This window comes from Hylobates moloch, unplaced genomic scaffold (genome assembly GCF_009828535.3).
Source record: "Hylobates moloch isolate HMO894 unplaced genomic scaffold, HMol_V3 SCAFFOLD_14, whole genome shotgun sequence".
Taxonomy (NCBI): Eukaryota; Metazoa; Chordata; class Mammalia; order Primates; family Hylobatidae; genus Hylobates; species Hylobates moloch.
Window position 1 is genome coordinate 43,528,272 of NW_026652289.1, and position 21,338 is coordinate 43,549,609.

The 21,338-nt window shown below is 40.0% G+C and overlaps 1 protein-coding gene across 1 annotated transcript in view; it reads right to left on the bottom strand.

Annotated features, from left to right (window-relative positions):
• AGBL1 (AGBL carboxypeptidase 1) overlaps positions 1-21,338 on the bottom strand; it is an 825,749-nt gene that overhangs the window by 803,783 nt on the left and 628 nt on the right. The window lies entirely within an intron of this gene.

Below are 21,338 nucleotides of genomic sequence, written 5' to 3' on the forward strand. Positions count from 1 at the left end.
GTATCTCCACATTCTTGGAGCCCCAAGGGCATCCCTAACCTTTAGCTATCACCACTTCTGGCTGCTGCCTCCAGGGCAAAAGCACAAGCCATTGGCAACAAGCCTGCCACTCCCAGTAGGACCTCTGTGTGTTTTCATGTGCCCTGAGAGAAGACTCCCCCACACACAGCCACTGCCACTACTGGCTGCTGCACCCAGGGCCAAAGCGCAAGCCACTGGCAGCAACCCTGCCTCCTCAGCAGCAGAGCCACTGTGCACTTACAAGTGATCTGAGGACAGGCTACCCTACCTGCAGCCATCAACTGGGGTGAAAGCATATACTCCCCAGCTGCCTGTCTATGGCTGCTGCCACTAAAAACAACCCACCCAAGAGCAGGGCCAAGACACAGCCACTGCTGTCCTCACCCAAACATTCCACTGGAGCACTAGGGATCACCCCATCCCTGCCTACCACAGCCAGCACCTGTATGTACTACCAGAGGGCCAAAGAACACACCCGCCTGGCCCAACTTTATCCTCTCCAATACCAAAATGTGTTGTCTGGGAGCCTTGGGTTCACCCTGCCCCATTTACCACCATTGGCACCTGAGCACTCCTCTCATGGGATTGAGGACAGTCCCACTCAATCTGCAGCTACCAGCACAGCAGGCACCCACCTGCATGCACCACCTGTGTGCCTCAAGACTGGCCCTCCTCACCCATCACAGCTGCTGCCAATACCAGCACAGGCCACTTGGAAGCTAGAGGGTTGTCCTGCTATGGCTACTGCCATTACTCATGCCATGCCCACTGTCCAGGGTCCTAAGGACCCACCCACCCACCTGGCCCACTGCTGTCGTTGCTTGCATCTGAGCAAGTCAGCAAGCCACCTGGCAACCCAAGAACCAAATTGCCTAGAATAGCTAACACCAACGCCAGCATATGCCACCCTGAGGACCAAGGAAAGGCATGCTCAGCCTGCAGCTGCCTTCACTGGGGCCTGAGGATTGGACTGTCTGGTGTTTTCATCCCCGGCAAAACTTCACCACAGCCTCCACTAACAACTGCAACCTAAGTCACTGAGAAAATCACAGACACCACTGACACTGTTTACAGGTAAAGAAATTACATGGAGACTATACTACTGCACACACCCAGAAGCAAAGCCAAAGTGTCCTAGCTAACCAACACCATTGGTATGTCTTCAGGAAAAAGCCCTCCCCTACAAAAGCAAATCCAAAAAAAGTGGGAGAAGTGACTGTTTTACCAGATGCGCAGATATCAACATAAGGACAAAAGAAACCTGAAAAAGCAAGGAAACACGACACCTCCAAAAAAAAAGTAATAATTCTCTAGCAACAGATTACAATAAAAAGAAAATTTACAAAATCCCAGAAAAAGAATTCAACATATTGATATTAAAGAATCTCAGTGATTTTTCAAATGTACAATTAAATTATTTTTTATTATAATCACCCTGTTATGCTACAGAACACAGATGAACAATACAAATATATCACAAAAACAATTCAGGATATAAATGACAAATTTACCAAAAAGATAGGTATAATTAAAGAGAACCAAACAGAAATCCTGGAAATGAATAATTTATTAAATGAAACAAAAAATACTTCAACAATACACAGGTAGAACAGAAGAAACGATTTTAGAGCTTGAAAACAGGTCTTTGGAAAAAAACCCAGTAAGATAAAAATGAAGAAAAAAGAATGAACAAACCCTACATGACATATGAAACACCTTAAAGTGGCCAAATATTTAAACATTCAGTGTCCCAGAAGGCAATAGAAAAATAGAAAGACAATAGAAAAATGGAAAACCTATTTAACAAAATAGTGGCTGAAAATCCCTAATTCTAGTAAGAGTTTTAGACATCCAGATACAGAAAGCTTAGAGATCCCCAAATAGATACAATTCAAAAACGTCTTCTCCACAGCACATTATAGTCAAACTGTCAAAAGTCAAAAACAAAAAGAGAATTCTAAAAACAACAAGAGAAAAGTGTCTAGTCAATTATGAGGGAACCTCTATTAGACTAACAGGGAATTTCTCAATAGAAACCTTACAGGCCAGGAGAAAATGAGATGATATATTAAAAGTGCTGGTGGGGCAGGAATATTATGCAAGAATACTATACACAGCAAATTTATCCTTCATAAATGAAGGAGAAATAAAGTCTTTCCAAGACAAGCAAAAGCTGAAAAAAGGTATCACCACTAGACTGATTCTGCAAGAAATACTTAAGGGAGTCCTACAACTGGAAATGAAAGAACAATATCTACCATCATGAAAACATGTGAAGGTATAAAACTCACTGGCAGAGCAAACACACAAATAAAGAAGAGAAAGGAGCCCTGGTACGGTGACTCATGCCTGTAATCCCAGCAATTCGGGAGGCCGAGGTGAGTGGGTCACTTGAGGTCAGGAGTTTGAGATCAGCCTGGCCAATGTGGCACAACCCCATCGCTACTAAAAATACAAAAATAAGCTGGGCATGGTGGTGCGTTTCTGTAGTCCCAGCTACTCAGGAGGCTGAGGTGAGAGGATCGCTTGAACCTGGGAGGCGGAGGTTGCAGTGAGCTGAGATCACACCACTGCACTCCAGCCTGGGCAAGAGAGCAAGACTCCACCTCAATTAAAAAAAAAAAGAGAGAGAGAGAGAAAGGATCCAAATGTTACTGCGACAGAAAACCACCAAACCACAATGATTAACAATGTGAGAGAAAAGAACAAAGGTTTCTTCATCTATACAAAACAACAAGAAGTAAATTCATAAAATGACAGGAATAAGCCCTCACATATCAATAACAATCTTGAATATAAAGGCATTAAGTTTTCATTTAAAAGATATAGACTGAAATAATGAATTTTTAGAAAACACTGAACTATATGCTGCCTACTAGAAATTCATCTCACCTGTAAAGAAACATATAGGTGAAAGTCAGGGGATAGAAAAATATATTCCACATGAACAGAATCAAAAGCAAACAACAGTAGCTACACTTATAGCAGATAAAACAGACTATAAGTCAAAAACTGTAAAAAAAAAAAAGACAAATGTCATTAGACAATGATAAAGGGATTAGGTGAACAAGAGAACATAACAATTCTAAACATATGTGCACTCAACACCAGAGCACAAAGATTTACAAAGCAAATAGTATCAAATATAAAAGAACAGGTAGACTCTAATATAATAATAGTTGGGGACTTCAACACCCAACTCTCAGCATTAGGCAGATCATCAAGACAGAAAATTAACAACAACAACAAAAAAAAACATTGGATTTAAGCTACGTATTAGACCAAATTAGAACTAACAGACATTTACAGACCATTTCATTCACAAGTTACAGAATATACTTTCTTCTCATGGGCACATGAACCATTCTCCAGGATAGACCAAATGTTAGGACAACAACAAGACTCAACAATTATAAAATTAAAATTGTATCAAGTATCTTCTCAGACTACAATAAAATAAAACTAAAAATCAATAACAAACGAACTTTGGAAACTGTACAAATATATAGAAATTAAACATGATCCTGATTGACTATTAACTCAGGGAAGAAATTAAGGAGGAAATCAAAAAATTTCTTGAAACAAAGGAAAATTGAAACCCAACACACCAAAATCTATTGCACACAGCAAAAGTTGTGCTAAAAGTTTATAGCAATAAATGTCAAAAAAGTAGAAAAACTTCAAATAAACATTCTAATAATGCACGTGAAACAACCAGAAAAGCAAGAGCAGAACAAACCCAGAATGAGTAGAAGGAAATGACTAATAAAGATCAGAACAGAGATAAATGAAATACTGACTAAAAAATAATACTAAGGATCAACAAAATGAAAATTTCATTTTTTGAAAGATAAGTACAATCGACAAACTGCTAGGTGGACTAACTAAAAAAAAGAGGAAAGACCCAAATGAACAAAATCAGAAACAACAACAACAAAAAAGCTATTACAACGGATACCACAGAAATACAAAGATCATCAGAGACTATTATGAAGAACTATGCAGTAAGAAACTGAAGAAGTTAGAGAAAAGGGATAAATTCCTGGACAGGTACAACCTACCAAGATTGAACTAGGAAGAAATAGAAGACCTGAATAGACCAAATGCTTGATGTATTCTTGTATGTAACCCAAAATACATAAAATGAGATTTTAATTTCAAAAAAAAAATGTAAAAAAAAAAAGTGGATCTCATGGAACTAGAGATTAGCTTGTTGATTATCAGAGGCTGGGAAGGGTGTGTGTGTAGCAGTCAATGTGGAGGAAGGGTAAAGAGAGGTTGATTAATATGTACAAGCATACAGTTAGAAAAATAAATTCTAGTGTTCAATAGGAGAGTGGGGTGACTATAGTTAACAACAATATATTGTATATTTAAATAGAGCTAGAAGAGAGAACCTGAAATGTTCCCAACATACAGAAACAACAAATACTCAGTGATGGATAGTCCAAATACTCTGACTTGATCATTCCACATTCTACATATGTAACAAAATATCACATGTATCCCATAAATATGTAAAAATATGATGTATCAATTCTAAAAATAAACATCAAAAAGAATCAGGAATAGCAATCCCAATAACATTTAGAATACAGCTGAAGTCCTAGAGAAGACTCGAAGCTCTGCTCCTGACGGTGACCTACATATGCAGAGGTCATAGAATTCTAGAAGTGAGTCTGCAGGTTTGAGCATCTCCGTACAGGGTCTGATATCTTCCAGGACGATCACAAGAAGGACAGTGTTCTAGGTCCCTCCTATTAATGCCTAAATGTCCCAAGATAAGTGGGCTAATGCCTGGTCAGCATGAAAAAAGACATCTGATTAAGAAACTGGTGATTTCACAAAGAGGGGATCTTACAGCATTTGACTTCAGATCAGCCACTTCAGAGGAGGGGAAACTGGGACATAGGGTAGGACTATACTAGGTTACTCAAGGAAGGAGTATCTATTTTCTATGAAAAGCTCCTTCTTCCAGGGATATTGAAAGAATTGAAGCATTGAATTCTCTTTACTATTCATCTTGGCTACATTTCAAATATGGCATGCTCATAATATTAGGAACCTCAGCCAATAAACTTAATTCCTCAAGCTTCTGGATGGTATTTAATTTAATAGAAGCACGACCTGAAAAAATTATAATTCCTATCTTTTCCCCAATACTCTTCTCACACAAGTAGTGAATCATGGAACAATATAATTTTACCCAAAAGACTGCCTAATCCAGGATTTTTTTGAAAGGTCAAAAACCTCCTACTGAGAGTATATGATCTAGATTTAGATGCCACAGGAGACACAGCATTAAATATCACTGTATCACATAAAGAAAAATGTTTATTCTCCGTAAAGTGTTTATTCTTCTTTTGGGAAATGTCTGCCCAAGTCTCAGTTATTAGTCTATTTCCAATACCTCTCCAATATTTGCTAATCTTTTTAGAAAACAGAAAGCCAACCTGAGGCTCAGAGACTGCACAGGCAACAGTATCTAGCTGGATTTAAATAACATTATGTGTTTATATTACATTTACTTTTTGGCTACTTCCTGTATGTGCTAAGTGCTACTGCTATACTATGGCTATATAAAAGTTTCACCTTAAGTAATGTTAAGTTACAATGATTACATTTTTGACATGCAGTTCTAGAAAAAGAAACAAAAAAATTTTAACGTATAAATTTACTGGAAATAATAATGTTAAGTAAACAATAGTTTAGTTGAACCAAAAATATGAAAAAAATTATAAAAGTAGTACGCAAAAGATTAAAGTTTAGGAAAAACTGATCTCATCGCTACCACTTATTTTACAGATGAGGAAATTGTTTCCTAAAAGGTTACATGGCTTGCCTAAGGTCACAAAGCCAATTAATAGCAAAGCCAAGATTTGAGCCCATGTCTCATGATGCTCAGTCTTATCAGTAATCATATGTAGTAAATGCTGGGCATGTTCCTCCAAGGTCTCCCCTTCAGAACTGAGGCAATTATCCCCCCAACCACAGAGAGTATTAGTGACCAACATCTCTCAGCAGTATCTTCTGGGAATTGCTGTAAGATAGAAAAAACAGTATCCAAGGTCATGTGACATTATGATATGGTAAACAATATATATTTGGTCTTCATCCCCAGTTCCTGGCACAGAAAAATCCTTCTAATTTCCTGAATGATAGGAGTATCTTTTGTTATATTTGGTCTTAGTCCCTGGTCCCTGACACAGAGCTTCTAAGACCCTTGGAATTTCCAGAGTGCTAAGAGTGTCTTTTTGTATGCTAATGAGATGGCTGGTGACTGGAGGACCCTAGACAGATTCAGGATGGACTCTGGTTGCCAGAAAGACTAAGACATAGTTGGAGGGTTAGAACTTTCAGCCTCACCTGCCAACCTCCAGGGAAAGGAGAGGGGCTGGAGATCAAAGTAACTGCCAGAGGCCAATGAGTCAATCAATCAGGCCTATTCAATGGAGCCTGCATAAAAACCTTAAATGATGGGGTTCAGAGTGCTTCCAGGTTGTTGAATACATCCACCTGCTAGTAGGGTGGTGCACCCTAACTTGCTGGGACTAATGTTCCTGCACTCAGGACCTTTCCAGACCTCCTCTACGTACCTCTCCATCTGGCTATTCATTTTTATCTTTTATCGTAAACTGGTAAATGTAAATAAAGTGCTTTCCTGAGTTCTGGGAGCTGTTGTAGCAAATGATCAAACCTGAAGAGGGAGCTGTGGGAACTCCCTGGCTATGAAGCCAATTGGTCGGAAGTTTCAGGTGATTGGCATCTGAAGTAGAAGCAGTCTCATGGGATTAAGCCCTTAACTTGTGAGATCTGACGGTAACTCCAGGTAGTCAGTATCAGAATTGAAGTTAAAGGTAGGATACCCAAGTGGCATCCAGAAAGTTGAAGAGTTGGTTGTTGGCGTGGGAACCACCTCACACATTTGATATCAGAAGTGCTATATTGATACAAACAGATCATAGTAGCCATGTCCCATATCTGGAAGCAGCCTTCATCCGATGACTGGTCAATGATGCAGGGGAGAAGGTCTACAGCCTCAACCCCTTGCTGTAGGATGAGACAATTGCTGAAGGACCATCTAAGTTCCAGAGCTCGGTGTGGAATCATCTGGAGCCTTTGTTATGACTATATTGCAGTTCAATCTCCCCTCTGCCCAATCCTACTTCCTTCATGATCCCACATGTGGATCCAGGCACTCCCCCAGTAAACTTCCTGCATGAAAATCTTTGTCTCAGAATCTGCTTCCCAGGGAAGCTATAAAACATCATTTTTCTTCTCTATTTGAAATTAAAATAGAAAGTTATCAAAATACCATGTCATTAAAGAGGACAAGGCAAAAGCAAGTAAATATTAATGTTTTAATTACCTGTGACCAGGTTAGAATATTTAACTCAATGCCAAAGGCTGCTATAAAATTTACATTGTAAGAAATCAAATAGAGTATTATCATAGATAACATATATGAGTTTAGGGAGAGTTTTGGTCAAAAATTAATCAGAAGATTATAAATGAGAGCTTAAACTTTATAGTGTCAATTATAGATTTAGCTCTAACTTTTGAAGTAACAACTGCAAATATAGAGATTCAAATATTTGAACACATATCCACATCAGAGATTAGCTCACATTGCCTAAGATTATTTTAAAGAGTATACCATTTTGAAAGAACTTTTGATATAATTTCAAAGATATAAAACTAGATTAGAACGTAATAGGAATGTTTCCTTACCTAACGAAGTCAACAGACACTTAATAAAGGCTATATTTCAGGGAATATAGACTTCAGTAAGATGCTGTTGCTATTATCATAGAATATTATCAGTATATTGAAGGGCTCTCTCTTGTCTCTTCAAATATTGTTGCTGCCTCATTCTCTGCTCTCCTTCCAGAACTCCAATTAAATGTATGTCCAACCTTCTCACTCTGTGTATCTTACCTGCCCTTCAGCATGTTCAATTATTTTGACTTTCTCTGCTTCCTTCTGTATAGTCTCTTATGACCTGATTTCCAATTCTTTCTTTGGCCAAGTCTAATCTGCAGTTAAACCTATCTATTGAGCTGTTCGTTTTGGTTCTTTTATTTTTTAGTTCAAGGACTTCTACTGATTAATAGTTCCTCTTCGAATCTACTGTATCACTTCTTGTAGATTATAGTTCACTGTCAAAAATTTCAAACTTGGCTTCTGTCTCTTTGACCACAGTAACCAAAGTTCTCTTACATTCTATGTGCAGTATTTTCAGTTTCTGGGGTACTGGTGGATCTAATTCTATCATGTGTTATTTCTTCTGGTATTTACCCATATTAGCTTATTTCTCTCTAATGCCTGGTTTTTAAATTACTTGTAGAATTAATACAGGGCCTCATATGACATTTTCTTCCACCAATGATGTTTCTAATTTGCAACTAGCAGATACGTAGGATTTTTAGGCATCTGAGGCCACCTTTTCAAGTCTTCAAATTTTCTGGGCCACCCAGAGAGTTGAAGAATGGCACTATGTGAAGACTAGCTTGTGTGTGGTTCACTTTAACTTCTAGAGAGCAGTCCTTCAGGTCTCAGCCCTAAAGCAGGGAGTGGATCACTAGGGTCTCCATTCTTGGAAAGCTCTATATTGTTCTTGTTATCCTAGATGAGCAAGGTCACTGAATATACAATTCAACCTTTCCAGCCACACCTTCCAAAACAGTAAATGCTTCCAAAGCTGCTATTATTTGAATGTGTTCCCCAAAAACCATGTGTTAGAAACCTAATCCCCAATGCAATTGTATTAAGGGGTAGAACCTATAAGAGATAATTAGGCAATGAGGTTTCTTCTCTCATGAAGGAATTCATGCCATTATTGGGGGAGTAGGTTTATTATCTCGGGAGTGGGTTTCTTAGAAAAGGAGGAATTTGACCCTCTCTTGCTCTCACTCTCCCTCTCTTTGGCTTTCCATCATGTGATGCCTTCTATCACGTCATGATGCAGCAGGAAGGTCCTGGTCAGATGCCAGCCCCTCGATCTTGGAATTCCCAGGCTCTAGAACTATGAGCCAATAAATTTCTGGTCATTTTACATTGTCTAGTTTTTGGTAATCTGTTACTGCAGCACAAAATGGACTAAGATCAAGGCAAAAATACCAGAGTTTTGCTCTTTTCTCTGAGTTTCTCACCTCTCTTGACTTCAATCCATTACAAGCTCATTATATCATTAGAACATTGATTTTTAGAATAAAAATTTTATATTTTATCCACGTTTTTTAATTATCTAAAGTTCAATGGTTGGTCTGAAATATCTAACCTAGCATTACTCAAGAGTAGAGGTTCATGGAAGGTTAGAGATCAACTGAGATCCCCCACTCTTTAAAAAATACACTGTGAACATTGCTACTGCTTCATTTATAACAATGCTTTATAATTATTTGTTCATATATTTACTCAATCACATGGCATAGGTTCTCAATCTAGTTGCAGACAAATCTTCTGAGATTCAAATGTTTGGTTTAAGTGCATACGTATGCTTATCTAGGGGAAGAGTTTTTAATTTTCTGGAGACTCTCAAATGTATATCTGATTCTTCATCTCTGGGAGGGCAAGAACCATGTTGAATTTATTTTGAGGTTCTCAATGCCTAATAAGGGTTTGTTGAATAGATGAAGGACAACTATTTTTATAACCAAGTAAATCATAGACGATTCAAGAGAGAACAAATGCTTGGGTGCAACTTTGGAGAAGGGAAATATACCATCTACTTAGATTGTCAGAAAAGGCTTTTTTTGAAAAGTAACATTTTAGTTGATCCATCAAAGGTACTTATGACTTTCACAAGTATAAATCAAGGATGAAAGATGTTCAAGACCAAGTTGGGATATGGACATAGGAAGAATATTGTGTCCAGTACAGATGCATGAGAGATATATAATTGGAAAAAAAATTGTGAGATTTATTTTACTGGAAGTTGCTGTATTATTCTGACCTTTAAGAGCTTCATTCACTAAGACAAAGCCCAAGTAGTGTATACCTGGAAAAACTTAAACCTGATCAAGTGGCTTATTGCCCTGAATTGTTCACAAGTTTTTACGTATATCTATCCGGAGAAAGTGTCTTTAGCTTTCAAAGTGAATCTGTGGGATTTAAAAAAAAAAAAAAAAAACTAAAAGCTTATGACTCACTGCCTTGTAGTGTATAAATTGATAACTGCATAGGCCTAGGCATAGCTGCATAGGCAGACAGAAATGCATAGGCATAGCTAAACATGTTACAGCTGCTGAGTGTTCTCATCTTCCCCAAGAGACTTGGAGTAATGATGCTACTGTGTTCTCAAGGTCGTAGAGCAAAGGGGGTCAAGAGTGACCACAGCATTCTGGATCTCTTTCTTCCTGACATCAGACATTAGCATTTGAAAGAATTTCAGTAGGAAAGTGTCTGCTGATAAAATTCTGAAAAACTTTCCACCCGCTAATTTCCACTCCCTGGCACAGGGAGGCATTTAATAAACATATGAACAGTAACAAGAAAATAATAATATGCCAAAGAAACAGATTATATTGCTAGGCAAATCTCCTAGCACTGATGTCAAGACAGAGAAGATACTGACCCATAGATTCAAGACAACCAGAAAGTCAGTGGCAGTACCCAAAATCAACTTTGGCCTTCCTAAAGCCCAGCCAAGAAACCTATGTATGTTAATTTAAATAAATATGTATATCAGATTTCAAACTTTCAAATGTTATCATGCAGAGCTCTATTGGGTGGCACAGAAATGAGGCCTTCCAGTAAAAGAAATTTTAAAGCTATAAATGTGTTAACTCTTGGCACAAGCAAGTGAATAGTAGTATAGCGGAGAAGCTCTATGAAAGCCACAAGATACAAGAAAAAGGAAACGATATGGTGTGAAACTCAAACATCATTAAGTATAAGAGTTAGATCATGGGGGAAAAGCTTTGCAGTAAAAATAATCCATTAAAGAAAAGTTTGGTAAATTTCACTGTTAAAAAGTAACATATATAATATCAAAAGATAAAGAGCATAAACAAAGTAAAGCCCAAGTGAAATGCTAGAAGAAAACATACTTCTGTTTATTTAAATTATGGTACAACCATGAAGTAAAAAACTATATAACTATCACACAAGATTAAGCTGGCTATATGTGTTGGCATGAAAAATGTTCATGTACATTGGTATGTAGGAAAAGCAAATTGAATAACATTGTGTAAAAATGATAAAGATATAGGTATATAATGATAGAAACATCTCATTGCTATATGTATATAAACATCTAAAAGAATACTTAGCAAGTGCTTACCAAGTTGTCTTAGGAAGTAGAATCTAATAGGGGGATTTTTCCTCCCTATAATTTATATCTACATATTAATTAAATTTTTTACAAATAGTGAACAGGTATTACCTGTACAGAAAAATATGTTTAGTGGAGAAAGGACAGGTAAAAACAAAAGGGATGCTGTAGACTTGTGAATGGAATGGAATGGAATCTGGAGTCAGACTGCCAGTGTTTAAATTGCGACTGCTACTTAAAGACTGCAAGAACTAAAGCAAATGCCTGGTGTTCTTTATCTATAAAATGGGGAAAGTAGCCATATATTCCTCATAGGATTATTGTGAGGTTACATAAGAGAAGACAGGAAAAATACTTAGGCTATTTCCTGGTACATAGTAAGTGCTCAACAAATGTGAGGGGTTCTTGGCAAAAATACTTCTTGAATTTTAATGCCAATTTTTCTTCAAATATTATCATCTCAACCTCTTCTGCAGTGCAAAAATTTAGTTGTCATTTGGGGCATTATTTTTCCTTTAGAACATATTAGTTTGGTGCAATTAAAGTCAAAGAGAAAGTGGGATTTGCTTATAGTGTCCTCTTAATCTAAATATGAAAAGTTAAAGGTATCTGCATTATCCTCAGGACTGGTTGGCTTAATTCTGTCTTTAGAGGGCTGGGATATAGATGCTCTGGGTCAAAACTGTAGGGCATTGAGCTAGCACCGATTGGTGGGATCTGGAGATTAGAAATGTTAACATGCATTGTTTGGGAGGAATTGGTCAGGGGAAGGGTGAGGGGAGAATTCATTGCTGACCATTCATTTGAAAAGCTGCTTTTCTCCAAATCTCCTAGGAAAAGCTTCATCAGATGCTGTGACTGTGAAATCTGACCCTGCCTTTAACGTGAAACCTGAAGCTAAAGCTATCCTTACCGCCATATGGCCTCCTGATCAGAATCAGAATGGCTCTCTTGAGCCTCTAGAAAGAACTCTTCTCTAAACCTCCACATCTATTGCTTATATTATTTTATACCAATCAAGTAAGGACCAGAATTCATGTCAACACAAGGCCTGCAGACTGGTTGCAGGGTCATTAGCTGGTTGTATTCACCAACTAGAGGAATGACCCCAGGTTTCCCATAGAACTAACTTCAAATCCACTCACATCAGAACAGTTATAACATGCTGAAACCAGTTTCCAAACCAAGAGAAAGTCAACAATCACAAACCAGCAGAGACACAACATGGCATTGGTCTAAAACCATTATTTGCCAAATGTGTTCCATGGATCCCTAATGTCCTATGAAATACTAGTGAGTTTTGCCAAAAAATTTTTTATCTTATTTCCAAGATGGTTTAGAAATGCCATATATTATGTCTCAAACTTATTAATATACTATGCACATTTTATTAGTCAATCAACAAACATTTATTGAGCACCTACCATGTACCAGACAGTGCTTTAGGTAGTATGGAAAAAGAGTAAGCAAGACAGATAAGCTTCCAACCATGATGGAAGAAGAAAAGGAGCACAAAAACAAATATTAGAGAATATACAGACAGGTAAATGAGAGAGGTGGGGCATACATTGACCCGGTAGCTACTTGGGCTGTAAGAGAAATCCTCTCTGAGTAAAGGGTATTTAAACAGAGAATTGAAAGACATGAGTGTCTTTAAAGATTTTTTTTTTAATGAAGATTCTTTAGTAAAGAAATATAGTAAATTTATTTATCCTGACATTTCAAATCCATCTGTTTCCACAACCCTTTTTGAGTGGAACACCCACTGGCATCCCAGGGAACACTAGTGTTCTTCAGAACCCAGTTTGAGAAGTTCTGGTTTTATCTTGGGATTCTAGCACTGTTGAATGCAGACCATTATCTTGCATAATAGTCCCCCATTATACACAAATGCTGCTGAAATAAGCTGAAAGCCCACCCCCAGTGGGCTAATGGATACAAGCACATTCTCCACCGCTAGCCAGAAAAGCTGTGGCAGCAGCCAGAGACTCAGGACTCTGAACTGCATATTTCAGGTTCTCCAAGACTTGCACCCAGAGGCATGGTTTGATCTGTTGCTTTTACAGGAAGGGCAGCCTGGGAGTTGAGAACATCCACCACAGACAGGTAAGTTCCTACTTGGCAGTTTGCCACAGCAATTACCCCCTCGTGCTCCATCACTACCTTTCCACTCCATCTCCCACCCTTACACCAGACTTGTGATTCAAAGACCTTCAGGCCAGGGGCAACAAACTATGGCCGGTGGGCCAAATCTAACCCACTGCCTGTTTTCCAAATAAAGTTCCACTGGAACACAGACATACCCATTCATTTGCATATTGTCTACAGCTGCAGTGGCAGGGTTGAGTAGTTGCAACAGGGGTCCCCTGTGTGGCCTACAAAGCCTGAAAACTTGCCATTTGGCCCTTTGCAGAAAGAATGCTGATCCCTGCTCTGGGCACCTGTTCTGCACCCTTTTGGCCAGTCCTTCCAGCCTGTGGAGACAGCTACTATCCTTGCTGACTGTGCTAGGTGAGGGTCTCCATCTTTCCCCAGCAGACACTTACACCTGGGGAAATCTATTGACAATCTTCTAAATGCCCCTCCTTTTCCTTAGAGAGTTAATGCACCTGGTGAGGGCACTTCTGCTGGTATGAGATTTCCTCTGCTCAAATCCCAGCTATACCACTTGCTCACTCTGTGATCACGGAAAATTCACTAACCTCTCCAATCTTCCATTTTAAAGCTTTAAAATGAGGATAATATTAACTGCCTTAGGATTGTTGCAAAGATTAAATGAGGGCAGGGTGCAGTGGCTCACGCCTGTAATCCCAGCACTTTGGGAGGCTGAGGAGGGCAGATCACTTGAGGTCAGGAGTTCAAGACCAGCTCTGGCCAACATGGTAAAACCCTGCCTCTACTAAATATACAAAAATTAGCTAGGCATGGTGGTGCGCGCCTATAATCCCAGCTACTCAGGAGTCTGAGGCAAGAGAATCGCTTGAACCTGGGAGGCAGAGATTGCAGTGAGCCGAGATCATGCCACTGCACTCCAGCTTGGGTGAAAGAGCGAGACTCTGTCAAAAAAAAAAAGCCCATTAAATGAGATGACACATGTGAAAAACTTTACATAGCTTCTGACTTGAGGAAGCTGTTTCATAAATGTTAGTTATTATTTTAGCTATTATGAAAAGGACCAAGAAGGGGGAACTGAACACACAAGACATAAATGCTGTGAGTAGTCCCTCAATGCAGAGCATCTCAAATCACTTTCAACTAACAAATATGTGTTAAGCAAGTTTTGGCATAACATCCGGTGCTTTCACTAGTTAATGGTATCTATGTGGCTAATAGATGTTTGTTTTGGAGCTGCCATTTTTGAAAACCATTTGTTGTTATCTATAAAGCTGAACATATGTGCACCCTAGCATCCCACAACTTCACCCCTAGATATATACTCAACAGACATGCATATATTTGTTCACAAAGACATGTACTGGAATGTGCAAAGCAACACTATTTCATTATAGCCCCAAATTGAAAACTACTCCAAATATCACCAATTCCAGAATGGATAAAGATATTCACACAATGGCATGCTATTGGGCAATCAGAACGAACCATCTACAACAATTTACGGCAACATGGAGGAACGCACAAAGTTAAGCAACTTAAGTTATTTGCACAAATTTAAGCAACTTATTTGCTTAACTTTTGTGATTCCTCCATGTTACTGTATGTTACTCCATAGAAGTGGGAGTGAGGGGGCCTTTCTGGGATGCTGAGAGTGTACTACTACTTCATCTGGGTGCTGGTTACATAGATGTATTCAGTTTGTAAAAAGTTACCCAAAAAAACAGAAAGGAGAGAAAAAAGAAGGAAAAGAGGGAGGGAGAGAGGAAGGGAGACATACTGAGCACATACTCTTTGCCATTCTGTTTTCTTTCTTGCCCTCTTTTATATTCATTCTTTTATTCCTAGCTCTTGACCTTGACTGCTCCCTTGTCTCATATCATGTTTCTCTCTAACAAGAACCTGATTTGCAGACCTATGGCTTTGAAGGAACCATGCAGTATTTGCTCAGTGAAAAAGCACAGACCCCACAAACCCTCCACTTTCTTTATTTCAAGCCTGGCAAAAGGAGATGGGACTCACACCCAAGAGGATGCATTTCCATACACCCATTTCTGAAATATGAAGAGGTGCCCAGTCTGTTTGATTCATAGCTGCCTGTTCCACAATTGCAGATACAGTAATTGATAACCCAGACCAAGTTCTCTTCCCCATCTCCCAGGGCTGGAACTGGGGCGGTGTTGGGTTCTCATAAGATCAGTTCCAGTTCTAGAAACTGAGTAAACTGTGGAGTAAATATTGCCAAGTGATGGATTTCTGCTGTGGGTCTCTGTTGGCCATTTGCCTCAGCATATCACCAGCAATGCACCTCATTGTATCACTGCATTTCCGATTACACCTCAAAGCCCCACTGGCCCCCTGTCCACCCTCTGCCCTGCAGAGGTGGGTCTTCAGGGAGACAGATCCAAAATCTGGGCTCAGAAGATGGAAATGCCAACTGCTCTCAATTTGAGAGTGGGGATGAGACTTTTTGACTCAACTCTGGTTAATTCAGCCATGCTGTCAGAGCTTCTTTGATGCAAGGACATCTGAATGCTGCCCCTAAAATAACAAATTAAAAACAACGACAACAACAAAAATCAAGTGTTGTAGAACAGTTCTCCTGCCCCAATTCCCGAGCCTCAGTTCATCCCAGCCCTTCCTCCTAGGGTTAGAGAGAGGCTCAGGATGAGCTGAGATACTAGGATGAGGTAAGTGACAGGAGGGGCTGAAGGTTGGGACTAAGAGTTGGGAACAGGCATAGGAAGAAGTCCAGTGACAAAAGCCTGGTCAGGAATGGGGAATTAGGACAGATCACATTACATCTGCACTCATGTCAAATGTTCCTAGTCCAAAGAGCTCTGCAATTATCACCTTCGTTGAATGTCTTGCAACTCCACCACTCACATGCAGGGATAGGCAGCCATTACCAAGGGCATGGTTGGACCTGAAGCTTGCCACTCAAGACCCTCCAGCATTTGGCCAAACTTCCGTCTCCATCTCATTTCTTCCACTTCATGAACTGTCATTTTAAATCAAACTCCATGCCATGACAAATCCCCACCCCCGCCGCAACAGGGGGAAGATCACTAGGCACCCTCCTCATCCTGGTAAATGTACCTCCCCCTACTGAAATTAGACCCATTTTCCAAGGCCTTCCCTGAATCTCTAATCAGGAGAGGTTTCTTCCCCCAACTTCCATAAAATTTTCTTTTGATGTTTACCTTTACCATGGCATCCATCGCATGCAAACTTGCTTTATGAATAATTTTCTTTCTTCCTCCTAGCTCCTATACCGCATTTTCATGAGGGCAGTGACTGTATTTCATTACAATAAGTGCTCCTACTTATTGGGCATGTACCAATATGCTTACCACTTCTCATAAATTTTCTCTAAACTTATAAAAAATCAATAAGTAGGTGTTATAATTCTCATTTTTACACATCTCTTCCAGCACATAGAAAGCTATGGCTAGGTGGATGAATGGATAGATGGATGGGTGGATGAACAAGTAAATGGGATGGATGGATGGAAGGATGGATGGATGAATGGATGGATGGATGGATGGATGGATGGATGGATGGATGGATGGATGGATAAATGAATGGGTGGATGAATGAATACATGGATGGATAGATGGATATTGAAAACATCCAATTGACCCAAATCCAAAATATTACCTTCCTTCATCAGGAGTTCCTTACCCCCACACCAAATTAGGATGTGGAAGAGGATATCAGTTATAGATAAGCCTCCCTCTATTGTAGAAAATTCATATTCCCCCAACCTTCAGGTTTAGTCAGATGAAGTTAATATCCTCAAAATAAAGAATAAGTGAATATTCCAAAGGTTGCTTAAGCAACGCAAACCAGTGAAAAGTCTTTAGGGGAACAAAACCTGCCTCACATCTCTTATCTCAGGATTTACTAAGTTTCTGTCCTTAAGCCCTGAGCAGCTTATCCTTTCCTTAACCATCAGTGTCCTCATCTATAAGACAGGAGAACAACCACATCTTCCTCACAGGTGGCAGAGAGAGGAAAGTTAGGTAGTGGAGGTAAAAGCCTGGCACAAGTGGACCCTTAATAATTGTTCATTTTCTCCAATCTCTAATTCCAAGAAATGTAAGAAGCTGTGAAAGTAATGAGGTCTTGAAAAACAAAACACCAAATAAAGGGTTCTCCCCACTTAAAGCTCAGCATACGCCTATACACCGTCATCATCCCTTCTCTACCCAGGTTGATTGTCACAAAGCCATTCCTTAGGCACTGACAGATGCATTCCTTAGGCACTGACAGATGTAATTTCTTGCCAGTTTTGTCTCTTGTCCATTCGGCCCTCATCCTCATAGGGTTTCCTTATTCTTTGCTTCTACTAATGCTTGAAATTAAGACAGTTTTCGTTTGGTTCTATATTTGAGTTGTGGTTGAAGCAGGCATCTCCAACAAACCCAGAAAGCCTGAAACTTCCTAGGGAACCTTAGAAAATCTACACAGCGTTTGCCATCTAAAGGAAAATTCTTCCCTTGCTTGTCCAAATCCTTCTGTTTAAGTCCAAGGGAAAAGCTCTGTTGCACCTGGCCCTATGGATACAATAGATGGATGTTCCCATGTCCTTTATGGAGAGTTCTACAAGGGAAAATTTCAAACACACGTTTTGAAAGCAAAAGTCCCAAGTGCTATGAATGAAACATATCAGTCATCATTTTTCTACCCTTCCTCTATTTGCAGCCCAGAAGCTAAAAATCACCTGTTATCTTGGAAATAATCTCTGCAGGATCAAGTCCAAGGGGGAAAAGTGGACTGGTCACCCCAGCCGAGATTATCTAAGTGCCATGGCTTACTCGAGACAGGAAGCCCCACATCCTGCAGCTTCATTCATAATCCATAATAGATGATGTTCTTGGATCCCAAGTTGAGAAAAGAAGTTAACTATGCACATTTTGGCAAAGATGCAGTCCAGGGTTTGATCTGAGCAACTATCACATAAAATAAAGTACAAATGGAAACGGCAAAAATATGCCCATATCACAGTGCAGAGTGTGCCAAAGCTGACCGAAAAATTATACACTTTTCATGTTTCAATAAAGGTACTTAACTGGCATTTTGTGGGACACTGCTGGGTGACAGCCCACGGCATCAGAGCTGTCAAGGAGCCCACATCCTGCAATGCTGGCAGTTCCCCATCTTCTCCATTAGCTCAAACCACATGGAGAGATGAGAACAGGACAAATGAGACACCTCTTTTTTTTTTCCAAGTATATTAGAGTCCACCCAGGAAAAAAGCCAGGCAGGTGGATGAAAAGTGTAGGCAAGTGTTCCCAGCCTCTCCACTGCATACTCAACGAGGGAAATCATAAAACCACAGTCATTCAAACAGCCATTTAGAGTTCACAAGCGCTTTTCAAATGTATTCTCTTAATCCTCACAGAAATGCTGAGGAACATATTTTTATGGCCCTTCTTTTACAGATTACATAAATGGAGGCTCAGAGAGGTCGAGGGACTTTCATAAGGATAAACAGCCTAGTAAGTGCCAGAGAAGGGGCTGGATCCAGTCCTTTCTGCCTCTCACACCTATGCTGTGGGCTGTCTGCCTCCTGCTTCACCCAGACCCACATCAGTCAGTCTGATTTTCTGCCTCACACCCAGGCTGTAAAGGCCAGGAAGTTGGAACACGTCTGGATAGAAATCTGATTCTCAGACCTTCAGGACAGAGATAAAGAAGCTGTTTTTAAATTGTGGTAGGAAAAACCACTTACCCCTTCCTCATGTGTGCAGGAAAAAGTTAACACGCAGAAAACTGATGTTTCTTAGTGGCCCGGTTTATTTTATGCCCCTAAAGAGTCAGAAATGGTGATATGCTTAAGTAGGGGGACATCCACAAACATAGCACAGGGATATTCTGTTATGCCTGTGTTTGCCTTTTCTGTCCCTCTGATCTCTTTCTTCCTTCCCTTGGCAACCTTTTGGGGCATTCCTAAAACACATGGGAACTGAGACCTAAGCTCACATTTGGTTCATACCTATTCACTGGTTTCCCCAAAGGTTTGAGAAGCATTCAAAGCCTTCTGTCTGTCACCTTGTGCACAAGGAGAGACAGACAGGTTTGAATTGGTAAGATCTTTGGGATCCCCAACTGAGACAGGTTCAGCTAATCCTTTCTCAGAAACAGTGTGGGCTCACCTAGTTTAAATCCATGGGGAGCAGGGATGGGGACAGGACATCAAATCCATCGTGAAAGATTATTCCACAGAATATATGTTCTGGGTTCTCTTTTTAAAAAAGCGTTTCAGAGTTCTGACTTCTACCGTAGAGACAAACAGGGCTTAGGGAAGCACTTGGTGCAGGCCAGGCCAGGAACCCACGTCAATTCTAAAGCAAACTCTGATCAACTGAGGTGTATACAGGAAGCATGCTCCTGTTATCATAATGTTCTGCTTAATTGGGAACTAAGTAGAGTCTAGTGAACATAATTAAATCTTTCTTTGATAATTGAGAATCTTGCAGTGCCCCAGGGTGATCATGCTAAACATCAATTATCAATTCTCACTGGTGGGAATACAGGCAACTGAGTTCAACCTGAAGTGACTTTGAGGCCAACTACAGGACACATTTTTACTGAACCCCTATTACCAACTTATTATTTTCCCTCTTTCTAGACAGCTAGTGCAAGGAAAATTCTGTCCATGAGACATTTTCAGTTGTTTGAATCACAGTTAATCAAGATCTCCATGTGACTATTCAGAAATTAGAAGGGCTCTCAGAATGTCAGCTTATTGTACCTGGTTATTAAATCAAATCAATCTAGCCAGATACAAATAAATCCTTGGATTTATTTCACAAACCTGTTTTGAGGTCCACTCCCGCCTCCAACACCCCTGGCCAGATACATTCTCGCCTTGCATGAATCAGACAGAATGAATCAAAGGACGCCAAGTCAACAGAATATTGAAGTCCCAGTTCTCCTACTATGTAGCCATATGACATCAAGGAGCCTATTTCACTTCTGAGATTCCGTTTCCTTATCTGCACACCTGAAGGTTGGATTTATTGGTTCTTAAGCTTTCAGGAATACAAATCTTCTTAAGAATCGGAGAAAAATGGCCAGGTACAGTGGCTCACACCTGTAATCCCAGCATTTTGGGAGGCCGAGGTGGGTGGATTACCTGAGGTCAGGAGTTCGAGACCAGTCTGGCCAACATGGCGAAACCCCATCTCTGCTAAAAATACAAAAAATTAGCCGGGCATGGTGGCGGGAGCCTATAATCCCAGCTACTTGGGAGGCAGAGGCAGGAGAATTGCTTGAACCCGGGAGGCAAATGTTGTAGTGAGTCAAGATCACACCATTGCACTCCAGCCTGGGTGACAGAGTGAGACGCCGTCTCAACAAAACGAAACAAACAAACAAACAAAAACAATCAGAGGAAAATTAAGAACATTTTTCCCAACAGGGAAAAAGGAAAATACGTACAAAATGTTTATATTCTAAACGGGGGAATGGGGTCATGGACCCCCCAAGCCCATCATCTTGTGACCCCTTCCATGAACTTCAGGCTTAAACTCCTGGGGTAGAAGACCCCTTGGGCCTTTTTGAACACTGACATCCTCCGAATCCAGCTAATTACAAGCATAGAGAGTAGTGGTTCTCGGCCTTAAATCTACATGGAGACCCCTAGGGAGTTTTCAAACTCTAACGCTCAGATTGATCCCTAGACCAGTTAAATCCATATCTTTGGGGGTGGGTCCCAAGCATGAGTATTTTTTGACCCTCTCCAGGTGATTCTAATGTGCAGACAAGTTTGCAAACCACTGCTCTAGAACAAGAACTCTCAAAATTAGGAGTGAATAGCATGCCCCAGGGAGAAGGCAGTTTCCCAGGCTACTGCCCTCCCTACATGATTCAAACACCTTCTAGTCAGATCCTGCCTGGGAAAACGCACTGATAGTCGGCA